Source organism: Scomber scombrus, chromosome 10, assembly GCF_963691925.1.
Source record: "Scomber scombrus chromosome 10, fScoSco1.1, whole genome shotgun sequence".
NCBI lineage: Eukaryota > Metazoa > Chordata > Actinopteri > Scombriformes > Scombridae > Scomber > Scomber scombrus.
This window is the reverse complement of record NC_084979.1, coordinates 3648382-3670814: the sequence shown is the minus strand read 5'-3', so window position 1 is coordinate 3670814 and position 22433 is coordinate 3648382. Positions and strand designations below refer to the sequence as shown.

The following is a 22433-nucleotide window of genomic DNA, read 5'->3' as shown; positions in this document are numbered from 1 at the left end:
CGCTTAAAGGCCAAAAAAAAAAAAAAATCCCTGAATTGAGACTAAATCTGGATACAGTTTTGTGGTAACAGAGAGGAAATGAAAAGACATAAATTACAACTTTAGAGTACAGAGATTTGAGAATCCCAGTTCTCGTGCTTGATCTCGACTTTCCAACATTTAGGAGAAGAGTCCAAAATTGTCACCTGCTAAGATCCAAAGATTTATGTATAGTATTAAAAACAGGAAAGGTTTTCTGTCACCTTGTCAACCAGACTATTAAACATATAAATGATTAAAGCTGCAACTAATAATCTTTATTACAGAAGATTTTTTTATGAATTCATAGAGTCTAAAGGATTCTATAAATAGCTTTTAAATATTTTTAAAAAGTAAATTACAATTATTAGGGAGATTAAACCACCCTGCTTTGGTATTTTGATACCTGGATTCAACAATTAATGCATCATAATTATCAGCAATTTATTATCTATAGATGAACTAACTAACTTCTTCTTTTGCAGTATTAACAATTATTTAAACAATCTTCATACTTTATACTTGGGCTCTCGTTTTATTTTGAAATATATTTTTTTTAATAACATTTAAAAAAGACAAAATGATTAATCCATTTAATGAGAAAGCAATCAGCAGATGAATCTATCATGAAAACAACCAGTAGCTGCAGTTTTAGTCACATGATCATTTGCCATTTGAATCAGTCAAAGTTCTCTGTATGACACAGCTTCCTGTGAAACTGGCTCTACCGCAAGCTGTAGCATCAAAACATCTGCCTACATGTGCACTAGTTCACTGTCGCATACGCTTGAAAATGTTCTCAGAGAATTTCTGTTTTATTTCACTTTATGATAATAATAATTATAAACTTAAATTACAATATTCAATTATATTCAATACAATTGTATTTCTTCCTGTGAGGGTGATTATATGCAGCATGTGTGCCTATAAGCTTTAATTGAAAAGAACAGAATAGTTAATAATACATAATATAAATAATACATAATAATAATAAATGAGATTAGTGCTGAACAATTAATCCAAATTATATCGAAATCACAATATGGCCTACTGCAATTATTTCAAATCATAGGAGCCACAATATTTGTTAAAAGTGAAATGTGAAATGTTCAGGCCTACACATCATATTCTACAGACACAAAAACCCATCTTTGATTGGTACAGACCCCTGCAAACATCACACCATAATCATTTTCATATATTTTTCAATGAAAATGAGAATAATGAAAATCATATTGCAATTGCATTATTAGTCATATAATATATATATATATTTGTCCAATATTGTTCAGCCCTACATTACAGCTGATTAAGTGATTGATCAATCTTTAGTTAAATCATTAAAGGCATTATTTAAGAACAATTTTTTTTATAGATTCCAGCTTCTCAAATTTGAGGATTTGCTGCTTTTCAGTATCTTATTTTACTGTAAACTGTAAATGGGATATCTTTGAGGCACTGATCAGTGTTATTCTCTATTATCTTACATTTTATAGACTAAATGATCGTTTCAATAATTGAAAAAACAATCGACAGATCACTCAATAATGAAAACAATTATAAGTTTCAGCCCTAAAAAGGCATACAAAGTTAAGAAGCTGTATACAAGCAGAAATAATAACTTATAAAGTATCCTGTTCTATACACAAAACAGCACTACAAACAGGGGAAATTGTTCTTTTTTAAACCAGTTTAATGTACTCAAAAATTTAGCAATGACTATCTTAGAAGTATCTCATCAAACATCTATCCTGCTTTCATTCTTTAGTAGTAAATCCGATCCTGACACACAATTCTTAACAAAAAGCCTTCAATTCAACATCAATCTCCACAATCATTAAATCAAAAAAAATAGTCATTCCTCAAAAGTGTAATCTTCTATATCTACGTCACATTTCTAGAAGGCCTGATACACGCTTCATCTATACTAAACCACGAGGCTGTCGGTATATAGTTCAAGGTATGTCCTGTCCTTTTTTTCTGACCATTCAATCCAGCATGGTGACAGGCCAGTGGAGCTGGAGATCATGTTTCATTTGGCTGGTGTTGCAGATACTTGACCAGTTGCTCTACTACTTCTTAAAGGGCTCAGTAAAAAATCAACTTGGCAAACACTGACACAGAGGTTCTATTTGAAAAAGCTTTAATTTTCCCTCTACTTGGACATGAATGAACTTGAAGGATTTCCATCGTTCGGAATGATCGTGTGAGCTGGGACAGTTCAACAAAATTCCTATATACAGGGAATGACAGCAAGTTTATTTCTACATGAAATCATATCAAGACTGTATAATCATATTTTGTTTTAATTTGGATTTTTATCACATTGACTCACAGTAGAAAGTCTGCAAATGGTTTCTTCTTAAAGTTAGAACTATTACTCAGGTAGAGACTGACAATTCTTGACCTTGGAAACATGAAGTCTATTTAATGGTGATTCTGGATATCTCCACATGCTGAATTAGCATTTATGGGGGTATAGCATGAGCCATATTTTATATATAAATAATTGGGAGGGTGGTGAGTTTTATTAGCCTTTCAAAACCAAAAATATGAGAGTAAAAGCTTAAAGAATGGCTTAAACAGTGTGTTTATCTGCTCTAATGTAAGCTACAAATATTAGTATGCCCGGCTAAGTAGCTTAAAACCTAAAGCTAACACTTCCAATGCCATTTAGTGGAGTTGAAAGTTAAAAAAACTTGACAATGGCACAAGTTGGTCCTGGATGCTACTATATCATAGTTTAGGGTAACGTTAGCTGCTCTGTCCTGCTTTTTATTGGCTTTGGGTCATTTTATGCTCCAGCAACCACAGCTAATGTTACTTGAGGTGCTTTCACCAAACACAATGGTTAGTGCTCAACCTAAAAGCTCTTAACACAACAACAGAACAACATAAGGCTAAACACGCAGCTAAACACGAAGCTTTAGCTTCAGTCTTTTAGCATAGCACCATAGCTATCAACTGCGTATATACGAGATTTAAAAGCATTCTCATTTTATGACAACAGGCAAATAAATAGCCTGATTTTGTCTTACTAAAATCAACAGTAACTAAAGGGGGTGTTTACGATTGTTTTGTCAGTTTTCGAGGTTTTTAAATCTCAATTTGTAAGCTGAGTCCTTAAAGTGCTCAGTTAAAAATGGAAATTTGAGCATCTATAATTCCATTAAAACCCAGCAGCTCCATCTGCTGATGAAAATCATGTGATATGATCGAAAGCTCCCGATCAGCTACTTGAGTGGGCCATGCGGCGAAAACTGTTTTGTCAATTACTGAGGTATATTACAGAAGAGGTCAACACTGCATGGCGTGTATGTAATCAAATCCACCAAATGACCTTTGTGACATGGCACCCCGTCTTCTCGTGTCACCAGGTTCAAACCTGAAAAATCACCAAATCTATAAATCCTATTAGCTCTTCAACTCCATGTCATTTCTGTTTCCTACTTGTGTTCGTTTCCAGCATTCCCGTTATGACTTAATCAGCTGTGGATCATCTCAAAAACCAACATATTTTTCTCTATTCCCAAGTCAGTCGGTGCCTAAGGTTAAGTACAAGTCTAGTGTCTGAGAGACGACCCCCTAAACCAATGCTGTGTTTACTGCTGAGAGAGAAAAGCCTATTAATAAATCTGTTGCAGACAGCCTGGCGGAAGTGGCCCGGGGGCTGTAAACTCAGTCTGGGAGAGAAGGATGGATGAAGGGCAAAACATAGAGGGATGGATGGACCGAGTGTGAGAGAGAAGAAAAGAGAAGAAGTCGGAAAGAAATTAAGATACATGGAAATGGAGGAAGGAGGGAGGAGGGGAAGCGAAAAGAGAGAGAGAGAGAGAGAGGAAAGAGGGTGTGTGCGTGTTGTGTGTGTTGTGTGGTGTAAACCATGGGTGCTGGTTGATGGATGGATCTAGGTTCTGAAAAGCCACAGCTGCCCCACTCTTCCTAGAAAAAGATCCACAAGGAAAAGTGGCAGTATGTGGTTCAAGCATCTAGCATCCTCTTACTATTTCTGACCGGCATACTGCAGGACCCGTCAGAATGTGCGCTGGTCCAAAAAGCCTCTGCGAGAGTGTGAGTAAATGAGAGCATGTGTGCCTGTATTATTAACTTTGTGCCTATGCATAATAAAAATGAAAATGTGAAGGTTCTTTTTTTACTTTAATTAGCCTTGTAAATATCTTTGTATATGTGAGTATGTGTATGTATGCTGCGCTGCACATGCATATGTCTGTTTTCAATCAGTCCTGTTACACAGTAAAGCATCATTCTTCTCTCTGTCATGGCTGCCAACTAAATGTAGTAAATGTACACAGCGCAGTATTTGCTATAAAGGAGGTAGAGTGATGTTTTATGCGTGTTTTTGCAACAAGCGCACTTCATCCTTTAAACAAAACAAAACAGTTCATTTAATGTGAAAGGGTGACGTGAAAATGTTGAGTATAGTATAGTATGATCAGCTGTCATGTAAAAGATGGAAACAAAGAAACTGCGTTGCCTTTCATTTCCCTTAATTACAAGCTAATGGCTGACTTTCAAATGAAACCGATATAGAGATAGATTTCTCTCGAGACCGGGAGATGCAACTGAAAAACATAGTTATGGGCCTCAAGTTAATGGTCAAATAACATTTCCAAAATCAAGAATGAACTTTGATGCTAACGAGTCCTAAAATCACACAGTCAGTAATTCAGTCGTGTCTAGTCGGGACCCCTAGATATGCAAAAACTCTCGTGAGATTTGTACCTAACTTGCATAAAGTAAAATGATGGGACTTTGCTGCAGGAGCCCACTATTCACTTCCCCTCTCCAACTGTTTCACGCTTTCAACCACACTTTTAAAAAAAAACTGTCACTACTATTGTTGTGGTGCTTATTGCTCCCATGACAACAAAGGTTGTCTAACTTTAAGGAAGTAGTACCTTTAACCAATACCACGTTTAAAGGGATCATTTTAGCCCAAACCGCGATCTTTCCCTGAATCTTACCGAGTGGTTTTTCTGCCTAAATCTAACCAGAAATTGACCCCAGCGCTATCACACCCATTGTCATCTTACAAATGCTGATGTACGATCAAACTTGGCAAGACGAGAATATTTTGAAGCCTCACAAATCTAGGATTGCCATCTAGACACGACCCACTTACACAGTGATATCCATCTAAAGTTTGCAAACTTTAGCTAACATTAGCCACCTTATGCTAGAGGTTATACCCAGCCACGTGAGAAAGTAGCAGAGTGCAATAAATGAGAAATGGATTCAACTTATTAATTTAGAAATATTGGGATACTTGTAAATGCTTAAATATAGTATGACAGTAACACAAGTTAAGAAGAGTCATAGTTTCAGCTAACTGATTCGTAAGTGTCAGTTACGCAGTAGTTTTCCGTGCAACAACAAATTTGTTTATAGCATATCTCTATTCAAAGCATGGAATCACCATCTGTCTTTCTGTATGTATGAATGTATGTATGAATGTATGTATGTATGTCCCTCACATATCTCAAAAACCTTTCATCTGAGCTACTTCATAGCTGCCAGATGTATTACTGGGGACCCAAGAAAGGGTAGTGTAAAGTGTTTGGATGAGCAGTTCTTGAAAAATGTAAAAATATTTGTCATCATAAACAATGCTAATTAGCTTCTTCTGCCATGGGTCAAAAAGCAGAAATAAGGACAGCGCCACTCTTCCATTTAAATCCACATTATGGTCAGAGTTGGAATTACATCCGCAGTGTTAATGACTTGAAAAAGTTTTTCTGACTATAAGGCAGTCTGTATGTATACGTGTCTTTTTCATCTGGAGACTCGTTCATTTGATCTACTTTACACTTGGCAATTGTATTGCCGGGGACCCGAGGAAGCGCAGTGTCAAATTTCGTGAAATTTGGACATCAATAATAACACACTCTAAATAAACAAGCAGTGAGTCAGTGAGCCTTCTGGGCTCTTCGACTGCATGTCACGATCAAAGCTGTACAACCCTGCCATTAAAGATACGAGGGAGGACACCTCTCTTCATTTGATAACAGTAAAAGTTAGGTTTTGTTCTTTCCTGAATCGTTTTAAAAAAAGATGAGAAAAAGAGAGAGAGAGCAAGCGAATGAGACAGTGCTGGTGAGGAAAGACAGCGATGGAAAGCTTTCTCTGAGAGAGAGAAAGCCCATGAATGACAGAAATACACTATTTCTTTTATTGTTTCGTGGCTGGTTACGCTCTAAAGCACCAATAAGCAACCTTCAAACACTCAACAGAAGTGACTGAGAGACTCCTACTTCCTCCTTTGATTTAAACATTCAGTTAAATAAGCAACATTTACCTTTAATAAGTCCAACTTTACAGATTTCAAAGAGCTTAATGACCTCTCAAAATTCAAAATGCTCCTAGGAAAAGGAGAAAGGGCACATGTTACCATCCAATATGACTGATCCACTTTATTTTAGGACGCTCAATTGTTCAAAAGCTCTCTGTTATGTATTAAATGCAGCTTTTAGTTTACTTGACTCACTATTACAATACTTAACATCTGTGTATAATAGAATGTTATGGTTCATTCATGTTGGTACTCATTCACACCCCACATCAACAGTATTAAGTGTTCTATGCTTTGAAGCAGTAATACCACAGGCCAAGCTACAAACAGACACATTTTGAACGGGCAGTATACTAGTAGTGTATAAAATACTGTAAACCAGATATAATATATATGAAAACTACTTCAATTACAAATCAACATCTGTCCATGTTAACTCCTAAGTTGGATGTAGCCTCACAATTAAATAAACCAAGCTATGAGGGAATAGAGCTGGATATCAGAGGAATTTTTTTGATATTCGAAAATTTGATACTGGCACCAAAACAATACTTTCTGATCATTTACTATGATTCATTAGAAGAAACTCATTTTTTCATTTCACAAAGAACTGGCAAAGGATGGTAAATATCAAACACTGAAGCAGCTGTACAAGAACTTCAGCTACATAAAATATTATTTATAAGAGTAACTATCTGAGTAAACAAGACTACGAATCTGACCAAGCGTTTTATACGTTATAAGCGTTTTTGACAGTTTTCAATACTCGTTTCAATACTACTGACACATTTGATCCATCCCAAAAAAGTACTGAGGTTTGATGACAAGTCATTTTTGTGCCTTTTGTAAGGCTGGATGTTCAAATCTCTGTATCCCTGCCTAATTTCTCTCACACTTTCCCTCTTCTTCCATCCCACACAAACAGTTTATCAAGCATCTCAATCCAGCCCTCTCTTTGGGTAAACAGAATGACCGGCTACTGTGTGAAACCTCACATTTTCACAAATAAATAAATAAATCTTTGCCTCTTCGTCCCATGATGCTGAGCACACATGCATGTAAACACTCTGGCGTACAAGTGAGTACACACAAAGCACAAATACACAAACTTGCAGCCCTTTCGCACGCGCACACACACACATATATTCGCTGCCTCCCTCTGCAATGCCCTGCACTCCGTTCCCTTCGTTCTCAGGCTCTCAGCTCGCCCATTTTTTTTTTCTCCCGCTGTCCTAAGAAAATAATAAATAGTACAATCTTCTTGTAGCCCTTCAGCAAAAAAACATCCATTCTAGCATGAACCCAGTGTCCCTTGTTCCCTCACCCATCTCCTCTGCAAACCCCCCTCCTCTCCAACCCATCCCATCCCTGTCTGTAGAAGGTGAAGAAGTACAAAGAAAGGGATCAGAGCTTTTCCGATTCTTCCCTGGTTATTAACTACCATTTGTCCCCTCAGAGGGCTGTCCCTCCCATTAACCCAACTGATGCTCTTTTCTCATGGAAATCAGCCTGCTGTTGCTGCCGCCGCCACCGTCTCTTCTGCCACCACCACCACCACCACCACCACTGCTGCTGCCCACAGAGGTGCAAAGAATTGTGGGGGATTTTCAGAAGAGAGAAGACCTCCCTCCAGACCCAAAACAGCTCTCTCTCTCTCTCTCTTTCTCTCTCACTCTCTCTCTCTTACACACATATACAAGCTCACACCAGGGGCACGCGTGCACGCTCTCATCTACCGCGCACGCTCCCAAAAACACACACACACACACACATGCATCTGAGCGCACATCTCCCAAACGGTCATGTGCACGAGCTCTCACGGGCAAACACATTCACTCAATCACAAAGGCAAACATGAAACGTGCTGCCTCCAACCACAGGGGCATGGAAGTAATGTAAGGCAATGCATGGAAGTTAATGAGAAGAAGCTGGCTGAGTGGAGCCGACAGAAAATATTTTGGAGAACAGAGCAGCGAAGAATGCTCAGGCACCGAAATAACACAAATCATCAGCAGTTTACGACTGTGAAAAAAAAATATTTATAAGCAAAGGGCGGCACTGTGTGATTTTAATTCTGTCCATAATCACAAACAGATAAAGGATGAATGATGAAAGTTTGTGAGAAAGAGAAAGTTAAAAGAAATCATATGTATGGATTCATTTTTTTTAAAAGTTCTTATAAAGGTTTTTTTCCCACTAATCACAGCTCACTGAGTTCATAATTCACCTCTGATCTTTTATAGCTTGGCATGACTATTAATACGAATTAGACAAGCTATGTAGGTCTGTCACTGCATCTAAAAAAAAAAACCAAAAAACAGGTGCACCACAATAACAACAACAACCTCGCTTAATGCTCCGAATGTGAAGCCGAAGCCCCCCGGTGGAGAGCCGCCCCGGCGCTCGCGACGGCCGTTATAAGTGAGAGAGTATCAACACATCATCAACACATGGGTCTCAACTTGCACGACTGGCGACTGGCAAGCAACAAAAGCATTGTCTCGTGACAAACTCACTTCCATTTCCTTATTATGTAGCCTGGAGGCCTTGATGGAACATGCTTGTGTCTGACCTGCTGCAGCAGTAATTGTGTGGTGGTGGTGGTGGTGGTGGTGGTGGTCGCCTGCAGGGGTGAAGCGGATGGAAAAACCCACCTGAACTCACATCACACGCTATTATCTAATCTCCACATTAGGCAACTTTAACATCAATATTTTGGAGGTAGTGAGGAACTTTAAAGGCTTTAAGTAGTAGTTAGTTTTAGTGGTGCATCTATATTAATAACTGCAGCCTTCAGGTGATCATTTACTTCTTTTTACGTACACAAATCACCTCTTTTATCCACACGAATGATTCAGATAATTAGATCATCCCCCTATTTATAAAATGTTCGAACCAGGCATGTAACAAGATTTTCTTACTTCAACATCTCACACATTTATCTCTTAAAATGACCACCAGTGAAATGACAGGTGGTGTTAATGTCAGACATCATTTTCTACCATCAGCCCAGCGCAGGTGGAGTCTCTATTTGTGGAGATCTATGTACATGTGTAGCTCCTGTACAACCACAGGATGTCCGCTTAAAGCTGATGTAATGAGAACATCCAAACATCACTTAGTGCATTCAGAGTGTGTGCTCTCTGTTTAACAGGGAAATAAACTATAATATGCTTGTATTCATTTAGATAATAACACCTGGATATTACAGGAATATTATAGTGAAAGTACACAAACAGCAAACTCATGATTAGTCCAAGTTGAAGCAGTTTTCTTCTTTTTTTTTTTCTTCTTTTTTTTTTTACAGTTTGTTGTGTTGTTATTGTGTTAGTTTTTGTAACTTCATAACTTGTGTTTTGAGTTTATTTCCACAGTCCAGACTGACTATACATGTGTTTAAAGAAAAAGTCCCTGCAGCCAAGTCAGCTATCAATAACAAGTGCATAAACCGAACCCCCACATTCTGACCCCAACCCCCCCCACCCCCGTTTTGGTGGGGGTCTTGGGGTTGTTATTTACCCGCTTCCAAGGAAAAGCACTCTCTCTCTCTCTCTCTCTCTCTCTCTCTCACACACACACACACACAAAACATCCGATCAGCCACAAACATCACATTAGTAAGATAACCAAACAACAGGAGACAAATACACATGCAGTCAGCAGCAATGGCTTCAAGGTGTCGCCTGATTCAGTCGTATCAATCATAAAAACGCCTCATTTAAACAATCTAAGTGTATGATGCACAGCTTCCATATTAACAGCAACTTTTTTTTTGTTTTTTTGTAGACTAACACACACCGTGGGACCTTCCCTCTATTTCCCTCTCCTCTGCAGTAGCATGCCACACTTCATAAATATTCGGAAATTGCTTCCAAAACTCGCCATATCGCTTGAAAGTTTGCAAAGAACATCAAAAACGTCAACAGCGAGGGGGCCGCTGGACAAAGTGCACCGTGTTTAACAACTTCACACACTCGCATTAGCAACATATTTATCGAGCAGGGGGAAAAAAAGAAAAAAAAGCCTCGAGAGTGAGAGGAGGCGATCGACTCATTAAAAATTAAATACCCTTCAAAATCCTTCCACGCGCCCGCAAAAAAAGAGGAAAAAAAATACGCAAAATTACGCAAAGTCCGATTGCGCGATAGTAACAACACGTTCATAACAATTCAACTGTTGCGCACATCGATGTGTCAGTGAGCAGGAGCACACAGTTTCATAGAAAGCTCCTAAAGGCGTTTTAAAAAGGCACACATGCACACATGAGGACGTGCAGCTACATTATGAGGTCTTACAGGAGAGAAAAAAAACGAGCAGTTTACCCACCAAAAAAGTTTCCAGCACCGCATTAGTCAATTTCACATGGAGCCCCGGTAACCTTCCATCCCGGACCGGACCAGAAACCCACCGTGGGTGAACCCACGCCACCGCTCCCCGCTCTTTTCTCCCTTCGATCTGTCGTTTTATTATTTTTCCCGATTTTTTTCAATAATTTTTCTAAATTCGGGGCCTGAGAGTGTGTCTGGCTCTCTTCAGGCTGCAGCGGAGTTATGGGGCGGTAAGCATTGTGGGAGTGTGACGTCAGGCCACTTTCACAAACTTTTTTTTTTTTTTTTTTTTTTTTTCCAACCAGGGACAGCTTACTGTTTTTTGTTTTTTTGGGGTTTTTTTTGTTTTTTTATAGCAGCAAGTCCTCCCAGTTACAAGCAACTGATTCACTTCATACACCTGCACACGCATTCTATTATTTGATCTCATAAAAACTATATTTAAATATCATAATAATAAATATTTGCTGTAAGAGAGCCAAAGCTTGACACATGACATATTACCATCTAATAATATCTACTATTAAAATACATTTCATAGTGTTGCCTGTATCCAAACTTAATCCTAAAATACTTCTTACTACTTTTAAGTTATATTATTATTAAATATGAAATGATCGCAACCCTACAAAATAAAATTGCGTCACTTCTGTTAAATTCGTATTGGGTTATTTTTGTTAGTTTTAATACGAGTTGAACTCTGATTATTTGTCCTTGAAACCGAATGGAAACCAAACAAAAAAATACAGTTATTTCATATTAATAACTGTTTAAACTTATGGATTGTTCTAGTTGTAACTTGTGAGGATTGTTTCATTTGAAATACTAACTGACTCACTTTGGATCAAATAGTACCAAAGAAACGTTTCATCTGATCAGGAATCAGCCTGCATGCGTCACCACGACTTTACAAACTTTTAGAAAAACGGGGGGAAATTCATTCTCATAGCAATAAAATGTGTCATCATTTATCACTTCCTTACACTCACGTTTATTTGGGTTACATTGGAGTTTTTTCCTATGCATAAAAAAGTACTTAATTTTAAAAAATCATTAAAAAATAAACAAAAGATATCAACCTTTAAATCATCAAAAAATACCTCTTAATAACATGGTATAAAACGTTTTACTTGAATCATGCCTTCTATTATTTTTTAATTATTTTTCAAATGTCATTCTCTTTTCTTTTCTTTTTTTTTAAAGCGTCAGCAAGTGACAACATGGAGAAGAAGAGATGCAAAAAAGCAGGATTTTTTTCAGCCCATCGGCAGGAATGTGGATGCTCGTCCAGGGTCCCCCACGTGTTAAAGGCTGCCGGTGGTAGTGGTGGTGGTGGTCCCATTTCTCCCACCTTGCGTATTTTTTAGAGGGGATAGGGGGGAGTGGGGATAGTGGGGTTAGGGTGGGTGTAGGAGAGGAGGGGAGAGGGGGGTGGGGTGGGGGGGTGAAAGAATTACTTCCAGGGCACATCAACTCGTTTCCTCATCACCCTAACCCCCCGGCACCTCTTCCCAGCCCCTCCACAGGCTTCAAACAGCCCCACCAAGCCCGCAGGGTGAACGTGTTTGTGCAGAGAGTGAGTATGGGGGGTGGGGGAGCAAGAGTCTTCAATAATGCTGCCTTCAAGGGCTGCTCGTCTGCTCATATGTTATAATGATGCAGATTTTAAAAAAAATACATCCTGTCTGTGCATTCAAATGATACACTCTAATGGACATTAACAAAACATATATATTTATATGCATGTTGAATCATTTTTCAAATAACTTGAATCATGCGTAAGTCTAACTAGAGCGCCAGGATTTTAGGTGTTTTAATTGAATTATCATCAAAACTGAGTTTAAAAAGTTATAATTTAGCTGATGCCTGACTTCAAAATAAAGACTCAGTAGCGTATCATGCATCATTCCGCTTATATTTATTAATATTTCGCTTGGTAATCACTCCTCATTTCATAATTGCGACTTTTCCGACCGAGCGTGAAAGCACCAAAAGCCTTTTGGCGTGTTCAATAAAGAGAAGCGGAGTTAGAAAATGCCTGTTGTTCACGGGAAATGCCTCCAAAAGCACGTCAGGCTTTACCTGTCGCTGCACAGTGGTGAACACAGTGTGTGGAGATGATAGAGAAGCTTTATATCATACAAGCTGCGAATAAAACACACATCAAAGTGTGAGGACTGTCATCATTTGAGAGGTAAAATCTACAGGTATTATTTTCATCCTGCACTGGTCGGACTTTAGTTTTTAAATGTGAGGGTTTATTGTGAAGTCGCAGTCCGGTTTAAATGCAAAATAACTCAAATGATAAATATGATACGCAGAAAATGAATGAGACTTTATTGGCTCGAGTGTTAAAGCATTTAAACTCCATAAAATCATAATTGGTTTATGATGAAGAGCAGGGAGGCGTTTATGATCATGATTGCGCTTTAAAAAGTCAATCAAGTTTTTATCTTTGAGTAAACATTAATTTATGAAAGTATTCGGAATGAAAAATGGCAATAATTTAAGATTAAACCCAGGAAACGTGGGAAATGAATGAATATAAACATTTAGATTAATTATTTGCTTACAAAATCTTTTGTTTATAAAAGTTTTTTGTAAAAGACTTACTCAGCAAAATTACATTTATAAAGGCACCTTCTTTAATGTTCCATAACAAGTCTTAATTATTAAAACAATGAATCAGCTGTTTACAATGAAATGTTTAAAGTTGGAAAGTGTAGCTCAATGAACAGGCCCAAGATAAAATGTTCAAATGACATCATGATGTTATTTAAAAAAAATAAACCATCATTACTCACTCAGGTAAATTACATCTGAATATGAGACTTTATACTTTATAACAGGAAAGCTTCTCAAACATTTGATTCAACTGCTGAAAATTATTTCAATGCAATTTCCAATCAGAATTAAGACTTAATATTTGATGCATATATTAACACATCACAAGTTCATTACTGATACATTTTTAATCCTTTGTAGCAGATTATCTCTAAAACTACAAATATGAAGGTTATGACATCAAACTTGTTTTAAAGGAAAACAAATGAACAATTTAAAGCTTTTTGAATGTTAGAAAATCAAAATAAATAATTATTTATCTAGAAATAAATTAAGAAATTAAGAGGAAATCAAAAGAAGGATATGAAGTTGGGTGTCTGATAGGGTTTTTTATATAGAAAATGATCATGTAACAAGATATGACATCACATAGGAGTTAATAGTGATTAAGTTATATATCATCCTAAAAATAATATAATAAAATATGAAAAAGCTTCTTCACTTCTCACTCTCCTGTCAGTTTACTGGAGCTGTTGACTGAGGCCTGCATTGCATTATTACACTATCATTAATACAGTTATATAAATGACAGTAGGGCTGCTATGATTAGAATCAATCAACTATTTTGATAGTCAATTAATGGTCTATTCAAGTAATGATACTGTTAAAAACATTAAGTATTATCTGATATCAGCTTCTCCAATCAGAGAACTCTATTTTTAATCATAATAAACTGAATATATTTGAGTTTTGGACCATTGGTCGGACAAAATAAGGCATTTAAAGACATCACCTTACACTGTGAAACACTATATTCTGATATTCTATATGAAGCGTTTAATCGATTCATCATAAAAAACAATTATGGATGGATATCAGGACGTTTTTCATGCTATGATAAGTATGTAAAAATGAACTAGGAAGTCCTCACTCTCTAGTTCTGCTCATTTTCTCCTTGCAACTTTTCATCTGAGGATGCTGTAAAATAAACAGTAACTGGACTCAGAATAGATGATAGCGAGACAGGAAGGTTGAAGATGGATGAGGTGCAGTGACTTCCCAGCATAAAGAAGAGAGACTTCTTTCATTATGCCCTTGTTTGTTTATTTGGATTGCAGTGTGGTCGGTGCCACCGCAGTCAGGTTGATTACAGCTGTGTGGTGGTCTGTTATTTCGAGTGAGCGGCGGAGTGATTTTTAACTATCTTATGAAACGCCACATCATGCCGTGGCACCGAAACGCCTATAGGAACCGATGGCAGAAACCCAGCCCGGCAAAGCACAACAGCATGGCTGCCACTCCCCTGCATGTCTCTGGATACCACACACCTAATCAGCCCTGATTAGATGCACTGCCAGGGACGAGGAAGCCAGTCTTTCTGAAGTTCTGATGACAGGACAGAAGAAAGTGATGGGCTCCCTTAAATAAAGCCTTCATCAGGCGTTGAGGAGAAACAGCTGTCTGCTTATGGCTCCACACAGTAGTTAGATCCATGATAGTTCTTTTAGTGTCATCCCAATTCACCTTTTCCCCTTTACTTCTTCTTTTAACATCATCATCATCATCATCATCATCACACACACACACAGAATCTGGCAAGCGCTCCCTCCGCCCCATCTACACAAACCTAAGTGATCCAAAATCAGCATCAGCGAACACAATGGCAATTAGTACGAGGGATAATTTGTTCACATCTGGAGTGTATTTCCTTGCCACCAGAATACCCAGCAATCCCTTCTTTTTCGGGGTGTATAGTGTGGTGGGAAATGACTATGTGTGTGTGTGTGTGTGTGTGTGTGTGTGTGTGTGTGTGTGTGTGTGTGTGTGTGTGTGTGTGTGTGTGTGTGTGTGTGTGTGTGTGTGTGTGTGTTTTTATGTGTTTTGTTTAAAACAGATGGGCGGTTTACATTAGCAGAGTTTGGCGATAAACAGCTTAGATGGGTTTTGGGGGGCGGGGTGGGGGTGCCGGGGACACAAAGAGAGAGAGAGAGAGAGAGAGAGAGAGAGAGAGAAAGACACCAGTCAGTGGCACACACAGATGAGGCACTGACGCCTGGTGTGGACATATGTGATTTTCATGCTGGGTTTTGTTTGGGTCAGCATTTAAAAAATGTTTATTATTATAACTGTGTAAAAAAAAAAGTGATGTTTTAATGAGCCTGAGTCATAGGATGAGACTACATTTGGTTCCTAGGATGAGAAAGGAAAGGTTGACAGTCAGGTGTCCAGATGAGCAGTGAAAGAAGTTTTCCCCTTTAAGCCTTGTACTGTTCAGGGTTTAAATTTTGACACAGTTTTACATTTTAGAGCGATAACGACACCCTAAACACTTTTATTCTTTTTGACTTAACCCAGTGTGACCCAGAATATACAAAAATTGGAAATATTTCAACTTTTTAAAACCATTTTTGTGCAGCTGATACACATTTTTGTTGAGAGTGTTTGATCCTTATTTATTTAAAACAACAAAACATTAATACTAGGACCTCCATAAACAAAAAGAATGAAATCTAAAGAATAAACTCTCTCTGCTCTCTAAAAGCTTCATTAAGCATTAACCACACATTGATCTGTTACTGATGAGGATCTTTTATGGACTTGTGGTTCTGAAATGTGGCTAATTATGAGGGTGAAGGTCAGATAACGAACAGTATATGACGGTTAAATGTGCTTTCAGTGGAAGTGATGGAGGACTGTATCCACAGTGTGTGCACACAGTCATTTAAAAGTAGATGATCAGCTTCTATTCAGCTTCAGCAGTGTGAGTTAGTCATATCAAGTGATATCTGACACATTTACAGTCTTTTTAGCATCAAATTCCCTCTTAGTGTTTCTCTGTTGAGCTGTGGTGGAAGTATAGTAACAAAAAGACTTTGGTACTAAAAACACTGTAAACTCTTTTTATGTGGGTCTTTTTAAGTATCTAGAAATTATTCAACCATGAGTGTCCAACTTTCACACCCTTAAAATCAATGTGATTATCACTCAAAACACAAATGTTACACAACACGCAAATACCTGCATAGATAAGGAGGAAGACAGTGGCGTGGCTCTCGGCGTGTGATCGCTTCCTGTGCTTATGATGTAACCACCGAGCGTCTGGCGTGTGATAACTTCTGGGTCCGAGGTGGGAATGAGATCTGTCTCAGCTGGGACCAGCACTCCTGTGATGAGGTGGGGGGGGTATCAGGTCGCAGACAGCCCCGCATCAGAGGTCTGCAGCAGGTTGATAAGGAGGATGGGTGGAACATCAAGTCCTGCTGCACCTCTACGTCACACGGGCACACAGCTGCCAAAAAAAAAATGAATGAATATTAATTCTTTGCTGCTTTTATGTTACATTCAATTATTATTCACATCAAGTCACTGTTGCCCAAATAAAGGATGCTAGAATAAAAAAGAAGCATTTTTTTGTAGTTTTAAATAGTTTTATTAACACTTATGAAACCAAAATGACTTCTATTACCTACTTATTACTTTTAGGTTAGATCCATTAAAGCACACTGATGCCTAAAGGGGTTCCTGAGCTGACTAGTCCAGAGTTTCATTCATTTTGACAAGTTTCTACATACCTCTAAATTTAAATAAATCTTTAGAGCAGAAATGAGAGTTGTTATGTATATATGTAAGATTCAGTTATTATCCACACTGACACACTGTTCTCAAATGTTTCCTTTAGAGAGGAAAACTAGAAGTAAGAAGAAGCATTTTCTCAAGAGTTTTGTTACAGTTTTGGATAGTTTTATTAACACCTCTGAATCCAAATAAATGTTCACAGAGTTTTGTTACCGACTTGTTATTCTTAAGTTAGTACCCTGCTGCCAAAGGGGGATCCTGGACTAGCTGAGTAGGACAGAAGAATTTCGTTAGTTTTGACTAGTGTCTAAATAGCTCTAAATTTAAAAAAAAAAAAAAAATTGAGCAGAAATGAGATTAATTACTTAGCCTATATGTTAGATTCAGTTATTATTCACATCAACACACTGGATCCTTTATGAGAGGAAAACTACACATAGAAAGAGGTTTTTTCTAATGGTTTTTGATAGTTTGATTAACAACATTACATTTAAATAAATGTCTGCAGCCAAAATGTTACCTACTTGTTACTTTAAGGTTAAATCCATGAAGGTAAACCGCTACCAAAGGGGGAATCTGAGCTGAGGAGGACAAACAGTCCAGAGTTAAGTTAGTTTTACTAGTTTTCAAAATACCTCTAAATTAAAAATAATAATAATTGAGATTTGTTACTTAGCCTATATGTAAGATTCAGTTATTATCTACATTGACACACTGTTCTCAAATGTTGGATCCATATAAGAGGACTAGAAATAAAAATGGGCTTTTTTTTCAAGAGTTTTCTTATGGTTTTGGATAGTTGTATTAATAGCACTAAATCTATATAAATCTTTACAGCCAAAAAGAGTTGTGTTAACTTCATCTTACTTTTAGGTTGGATCCATTAAAGAGGGATTATGGCCTAGCTGAGGAGGACAACTAGTCCAGAGTTAAGTTAGTTTTGGCAAGTTTTCTAAATACCTCTAAATTAAAAAAATAAAAAATCTTTAAAGCAGAAATGAGATTTGTAAGATTCAGTTATTATCCGTATTGACACACTGTTCCCTAAGGTTGAAACTAGACACAAAAAGAGTTTTTTTTCCTCCAGAGTTTTGTTACAGTTTGGGACTAAATCTAAATAAATGTCCGCAGCCAAAATGAGTTTTGTTACCTACTTGTTACTTTTATGTTCGATTCCGTTTTAATCTGCGTCGCTAAGGCATTACATCGCTGCCAAACAGAGTTCCTGCGTGGGCTGACTGAGGACGACGACTAAAAATAAAAAATAAAAGGCATTTTGTCAGCAGAGTTTAGTTACTTAGTTTGTAGTTTTCTCCAGTTTTCGAAACATTTCTAAATCTAGATACGTCTTAAAAAACAGAAATAAGATGTTACATTTATGTTGGATGAGTTTTGAAGATGATTAGAAAGGCAGAGCACTGACAAACAGGCAATCTTTCATTAGAGGAAAACTAGAGATAAAAATAAGCATTTTGTGAACAGAGTTTGGTTAGTTTGGCACATCTCAACATCCCTAAAACGAAACATTTAAAGGGATAAAATATTATTGCGCCGCATGAACTATTTTAATATTATTTTTATGTTAGAATCAAGCATTTTTTAGAAACAACTATTTGGTTAAAAAACTAACACTTCAAGTGGATTCGGCATTAACTTAACGTGTTTTCTGTGCATGCTGAATCTAAGTGACACCGGAGGCAGACTATAGTGGCAGCCTCCAGCTCCACAATTGAAAGCAAGGTTGTCAGTAACAACACAGAAAGGTCAACAGGAGGCGGGTTGTTTGAGGTTGACTACCTTATTTCCCTCTTCTGAAAGGCCACAGTCAGAGCGTGATAGGCCTGTTATTCTGCATCAGCAGCGAGTAAGAAAGAGGAAAAAAGGTTAAGAACGGAGATGGGGGGGGGGAGAAAAAAAAGTGGGGGATGGAGGGGAAGGGGGTGGGGGGGGGGGTTATGCGAGTGACACACATGCATATGTAGATGTTATAATGATGTGCAAACGTCAACATCTTCCTCTGCAGCTTCTCAAAGTGGAGCGTTGTGTGTGTGTGTGTGTGTGTGTGTGTGTGTGTGTGTGTGTGTGTGTGTGTGTGTGTATGTGAGGAACTTATAGCTTCAAAACGGGAAATGAAATTGTTAGAACACAGGACAGTGAGTCAGAGATACATACACAACTAAAGGTAGCTTATTCTATATGTTAACCACTGTTGGTTCACTTTAATATTTACTACAACTTCAAGTGTGTGCACAACTTTATGTTTCAGTCTCTTGTTGTGATCCATATCATCTGTTCACCTGAAGGAAGTCTCTCTCTCTCTTTCTGCTCTCGTTTCTCATACTCCGGGGCCTGTGTGTGTGTGTGTGTGTGTGTGTGTGTGAGTGTGTGAGTTGTGGTTCTTTCGCATTGTTATCATTGCTGTCATCTCTAACAATGAAAAACAGTGTGTGTTCAAGGGATGGGGGGAGGAGCAGACACAAGCGAAACGACACAGGAAAAAGAGGGAAAGAGCAGCCAGCTGTCGAGCATCGGAGAAGAAAAAAAAAAAGAAAAGAAAAGAAAAACGAGAGTGATTGAACACAAAGAGAGAATACGTTAGATTGGGTTGGCTGAACTGGAGGATGTGGAGGGATTAACTATCCCCTAAGTAGCAAAAAAAAAAAAGAGGAGAGTAGAAAACAAGCTAAACACAGAGAAATGAAACTGAAAAAAAAAGTCCTTATTTAATTCTCTGTGTATTTAGAGCACATGTTATCTGTTAGATCCTGATCATTCACTGTTGCTGCTGTTGATTACGCCGCCTTTTGGAGTAATAACGAACAACAAATTGCACGCAGATCTCATCAGGGGTGTCACTCAGCCTCTCACACAGTAGATAATGATATGTTAAACGTCACATATTTAAGCGATTATCTGCCGATTCAGCCAAAACAAGGCGGTGCTGGCAGAGAAGTCGGCAAGATTTGAAATAAAAGTAACAAAAGGTTTTGGAGACCGCACCCAAAGTTCCACATGTTGCCATGCCTACCAAGCACATTGGGTTTGGGCATGTTGAGCGCACATGTGAGCATCTAATGAAGAACCCTATAATGACAGGGAGCTGTGGAGAATGTGATCATCGTATCACTAGACAAAGTGCTGATTGGGTCCATCTGATTTCTAGGGAATCTGAGGAAAAGCAGGAAGGTTTAAATGTTTTTTTCCCCTCTTTTTTCAGGATGTGAACTGTGTCCGACCACCAGGAGAGAATAAGCAAAGGATAAGATGTTTCACTCATTCACTGATTGTGTTTTTAGTGCGTCCTTACATCCATCATTACTCATCTTTGAAGACTTTTGGTTAGTTCAGTGTATCACGTACATATAACATCAGTTTCATTTATGTATGTGCATTGCATTTAATTAAAAGCCTTAATTGTAATGAACTTGTGAGGCACTTGTAAGAGTTTTGTTCCTGCTGTCACGTTGCAGAAAATAAACGCAACACTCTACAGTCATTAAAAAAAAAACAATTTTAGTTCTCACATCCTCATTTTACTAAAGTTGTGTCAAGTTTTTCAACTGTGTGTGTCTCAGTTTGAATTGAAACACTGATGAAAAGTCACAAAATGACTCACATGATTTGAAAGAGTGTTTGTTTAGAAATCAATAATGTATTCATGAAGGTTTAGAATTCAAATGCAGCGTTTGTATCCCTGTATAATTTATTATAGGATTATTTTAGTTATGGTTATTCAAAGCAGGGCAAGTGATACCTTAAAGGAGAGTTTTTGTGTGTGTGTGTGTGTGTGTGTGTGTGTGTGTGTGTGTGTGTGTGTGTGTGTGTGTGTGTGTGTGTGTGTGTGTGTGTGTGTGTGTGTGTGGGTGGCCACTGAAGAGAGAAACAGTCAACTGATCAGAGGTTTGTATGAGTGTTAATGAATCAGGACATCTTCCTACATAACTAGCTACCAACCTTGCAACATCATTTATAAATAGTGAAAGAAAAGTGGTGATACGCGTGTAAGAGATTGACATAGCTGTGCAAGTCGTTGTTATAGTTGACTTACATATTCTTCTGATTAATGTGAAACTTCTCGGAAATCACATCCGCAGGACAGATCTGTCGCTCATTATTTCTGATTGGTTATTATGAACACAATGTGGGGCTGAATGAAAGGAGATGAAACCACACCCACGCAGTCCTGATGAGCGTGAGGCTTCAATCTGTAGTAACTGATCGGGGGCAGCTGTGAACACAACACTGACATGTTATCATCACTTAAGATGACAAAGTTGTAAACAAAAAGTTGCCTGTTTACATATCCTTGACCGAATTATCAACACATTGATTATAACTTCCAATAACTTCCAGGAAATAGCACCCTCACTATAACTTTAATCACAGCTTACTTAATCACTATTTAGACAATATTGGCATAGAGAAATAGTTAAAGCCCACCCGTCTCAGAAATATGTTTTTCTTCTTGTTCCTACAGTTGAATGTTTAAGCCCCAAAAAACGATAGAATACTAAAAAAATATATATATATATATTTTGAAATTAAGTCTAATGTGGATGGTTTGTGACATCACAACCAGTTTTAGAGTCAATCCTGGTCCAGTATTCAACTTACACAAGTGTGATGTGGAAACTTGAAGCTTCCAGTGCACAAACACTGAGAATGGACTTCACAGTGAAGCAGGAGACATCTTGTGTCGAGCAGTTCAAATTCTGAAATGAAAAAAACAACATAGTTAAGTTTATGGGATTTTTTTTTAATAAGGCAGAAGGAGTAGATGCAATTTTAAGGATTTGAACAATATAAAATTGAACTTTTTTATGGGAATGACCATATCAAACACACAGGCGGTTGTGGCTCAGGAGGAAGAGCGGTTGTCCACCAATTGGAAGATTGGTGGTTTGATTCCCAGCTCCTCTAGTCCACATGTCCATGTGTCCTTTGGGAAGATGCTTAACCCCAAATTGCTCCCGTTGCTGTGCCAACGGTGTATGAATGTGTATGAATGGTTAGTTTCCTCCTGATGAGCAGGTTGGCACCCTGTGTGGTAGCTCCTGCCATCAGTGAATGAATGTGTGTGAATGGGTGATTGAGACATAGTGTAAAAGTGCTTTGAGTGGTCAAAAGACTAGAAAAGCACTTTATAAGTATAGTCCATTTACCGTATAATCCATTTACATTATTCAAAATATTAAAAGTAGAGTATTTTATGTACATCTTAAAACATGGAGGAACCTCAAGATTACAAAATCATATCCAGTCTGCTTATATTTAGAGCATATATATATAGATATATATAAAACTATTTGAAATGTGTGGACATGTCTTCAGGAAATGATTCCTATCAAAAAAAATCTTCTGTAAGTTAGTTAGACTTGTTTATATGTAGTTTATATTTACTGTATGACAAATACTGT

General features: G+C 37.8%; 1 protein-coding gene across 1 annotated transcript in view; it reads right to left on the bottom strand.

Moving 5' to 3' along the window:
• The window catches only part of plagl2 (pleiomorphic adenoma gene-like 2), a 42533-nt gene extending 31531 nt beyond the window's left edge, over positions 1 to 11002 (bottom strand). Inside the window, exon 1 of the mRNA XM_062426927.1 lies at positions 10655 to 11002. The gene's annotated coding sequence lies outside the window, so the exon portion shown is untranslated. The remainder of the gene's footprint in view (positions 1 to 10654) is intronic.
• Between the last annotated feature and the right edge of the window lie 11431 nt (positions 11003 to 22433).